This window comes from Hippopotamus amphibius, chromosome 4, assembly GCF_030028045.1.
Source record: "Hippopotamus amphibius kiboko isolate mHipAmp2 chromosome 4, mHipAmp2.hap2, whole genome shotgun sequence".
NCBI classification, from domain to species: Eukaryota; Metazoa; Chordata; class Mammalia; order Artiodactyla; family Hippopotamidae; genus Hippopotamus; species Hippopotamus amphibius.
In genome coordinates this window covers 55,373,505-55,376,916 of record NC_080189.1, presented here as the reverse complement: position 1 = coordinate 55,376,916, position 3,412 = coordinate 55,373,505, and the positions used below count along the sequence as shown (strand labels likewise).

At 33.0% G+C, this 3,412-nt stretch overlaps 1 non-coding gene across 1 annotated transcript; it reads left to right on the top strand.

Moving 5' to 3' along the window:
• Positions 1-783: 783 nt before the first annotated feature.
• On the top strand, positions 784-890 carry LOC130852909 (U6 spliceosomal RNA). The gene has a single exon (XR_009053609.1). It is a non-coding gene; the product is annotated as a U6 spliceosomal RNA (small nuclear RNA).
• Positions 891-3,412: the final 2,522 nt, after the last annotated feature.

Below are 3,412 nucleotides of genomic sequence, written 5' to 3'. Positions count from 1 at the left end.
CATTCTATGATTGGAATTACATTCTCCACTAGTGGGAGGTCTTTTGTTTCCTTAAAATCCTTTTTTATTACAGTTCCTTTCCCCGAAAACCATTTTGGTACCATTGTACTAACTGACAGGGGGTCAGTTGCTTTGTATTCCAAAATTTGCTATAAATATTGAATATTATTCTTCAGCTCTGAAGGAATCTAATGTAAATCATCATGAATTATGATATAAATGTATCAGGGATGACTATAAAGGAATAAGGCATAACAAACCTTCATTAAAGACAAACCAGTTCTTTCACTGGGCTGAAAAGCACAGGAAAGCACCTAGATTTTTCAGGAAGGAAAAACCTAGCTGAAGTCTCCACTGAAATATTTACTATTTTTGTGGCTTTTTGCAAGTTGTTTCTAAATCTTAGTTTTATTTTCTCTAAAGTAGAAAAAATAAAAATACAAAGAATAGGGTCAGTCTATAATTTATTGTTCAACTGGGACACTTTCTGCATGTCGCCCTCAGGAATTCTTTCAGGTCCTTTTTGGGGGGAAGTTTTGGTTGAAGTGTAATATATACACAGAAAAGTGTGTGTATCATAAGTGGATTTTCAAAAAGTGAATAAATCTATGAAACCAATAACCAGATTAAAAATTTATAAAATCAGTATCCGGACTAAGAAATAGAATATTACCAACATTCAAACTGAAATATTTCTGAGAGTGAAAGGTGGCACTTTTTTTTAAACAGCCAATTGAGGTATATCGATATATGATAAACTATGCATATTTACATTTATGGTTTGTGCTCGCTTCAGCAGCACATGTACTAAAATTGGAATGATACAGAGAAGATTAGCATGGCCCCTGCACAAGGATGACACACAAATCTGTGAAGTGTTCTATATTTAAAAAATAACAATGACAAAAATAAATTTACAGTTTGATGAGTTTTGGCATATACCTGTGAAACTATTGCCACAGTCTAGATAATAAAAATAGTCACCATCTCAAAAAGTTTCCTCTTTGTAACCTCTTCTTTCACCCCCACCGTCCCTATCATCAGGCAACCATGGATCTGGTTTCTGTCACATATGCATTTTATAGAATTTTATGTAAATAGAATCATACACTATGTCCTTTTTTATTTGAGTTTTTTCACATAGAGATTCTTAGAGACTGCATGCATCAAAAAATTCTTCCTATGGATTTTTGAGTAATAGTCCATTGTGTGGCTATAGTATAATTGTTTATCCATTCTTCTGTTGTTGGACATTTGGGTTTCCAGTTTGGAGTTATTCCAAATAGGGCTGCTATGAACATTCATGTAAATGTTTTGGTATGGACAAATGTATTCATTTTTCTTATGTAAACATCTAGGTGTGGAATGGCTGGGTGGCATGTAGGGTGCATTTAAGTTTTTAAGAAACTCTTAAGTATTTTCCAAAGTGGTTGCACTATTTAACATTCTTTACAGCAATGTATTAAAATTATAGTTTCTCTGCATGCTCAAGAGCAATTGGTATGGTCAATGTTTATAATTTTAGCCATTCTAGTGAGTGTGTAGTGGTATCTCATTTTGGTTTTAATTTACATTTTCCTAATAACTAATGATGGAGAACATGTCTTCATGTGCTTATCTGAGGGGGCCCTATTTCTGATTACACTAAGACAACAGGCATAAAGTAGGACTGTCCTGGGCAAACTAAGACATATGGTAGCCGAAACAAAGACAAATGAAGGTTTGAGTTGTGGATGTTGAAACATCCTTGCACCCGTGGAATAAATCCCACTTGAACATGGTGTATGTGATACACCACATTTACAAAATGAATTTAAAAATCATACAATCATCTCAATATATGCAGAAAAAGCATTTGACAAAATTCATCATCCATTTATGATTAAAAACTCTCAACAAACTGCGTATAGAGGAAAGATATCTAAACAGAATGAAAACCATGTATGACAAGCCCACAGCTAAAATGCTCAGTGTTGACAAACTGAAAGATTTTCTACTAAGATCAGAAAAAAGAAAAGGATGCCACTTTTATTCAACATAGCACTAGAAGTCCTAGCCACAGCAATTAGTCAAGAAAAAGAAATAAAAGACATCCAAATCAAAAATAGGTAAAACTGTCTCTATTTGCAGATGACATGATGTTACATAAAGAAAACTCTAAAGACTACCAAAAAGTGTTAGAACTAATAAATGCATTCAGTAAAGTTGCAGGATACAAAATCCATATAAAAAAACAGCTACATTTTTATACAATAATAACAAACTATTAGAAAGGGAAATTGAGAAAATAATTCCATTTGCAGTTGCATCAAAAACAGTGAAATATCTAGGAATAAATTTAACAATGGAGGTGAAAGACCTATACACTGAAAACTGTAAGACATTGATGCAAGAAACTTAAGAAGACACAAATAAGTGGAAACAAATTTTGTAGTCATTGACTGGGAGAATTAATAGTTTTAAAATGTTCATACTACCCACAACAATCTACAGATTCAATACAACCCCTGTCAAAATTCCAATGACATTTTTCACAGAAGTAGAACAATCTTAAAATTTATATGAAACCACAAAAGACCCTGAATAGTTAAAGCTATCTTGAGAAAGAAAACAAAGCTGGAGGCACCACACACCCTGACTTCAAATTATTTTACAAAGCTATAGTAGTCAAAACCGTATGGCACTGGCATAAAAACAGACACATACACAAATGAAACAGAATAGAGAGCCCAGAAATCAACCCCTGCACATATGGTGAATTAATTTATGACAAAGAAGCCAAGAATATACAATGGGGAAAGGATAGTCCCTTCAATAAGTGGCATTGGGAAAACTGGACAGTCACATGCAAAAGAATGAAACTGGACCCCTATCTCACAGCATATGCAAAAATCAACTCAAAATGGATTAAAAACATAAATGTAAGTCTTGAATCATAAAAATTCTAGAAGAAAATATAGGCAGTAAGCTCTTTGACATCAGTCTTGGCAATGATTTTTTGGATTTGACACCAAAACAAAGACAACAAAAGCAAAATTAAACAAGTGACACTACATCAAAATTAAAAGCTTCTGCACAGGAAAAGAAACCATCAATAAAATGAAAAGGCAATCTATGGAGTGGGAGGAAATATTTGCAAATCATAGATCTGATAAGGGGTTAGTACTCAAAAAATATAAAGAACTCATACAACTCAATAGCAAAAAAAAAAAAAACAAAAAAAAATTGTAGCTATGTGAAGTGATGGAGGTGTTAGCTAATGCTATGTGGTCATCATCTTGCCATACATATATGAGTGTGTGTGTGTGTCAAAAATTATCCGCACTCTGGCTGTAGAATTTATTTTAATTAACTCTTAGAAAAGACAAAGACAACATTTTTTGACATAATCTCTTTGCTTTTCAATACACTT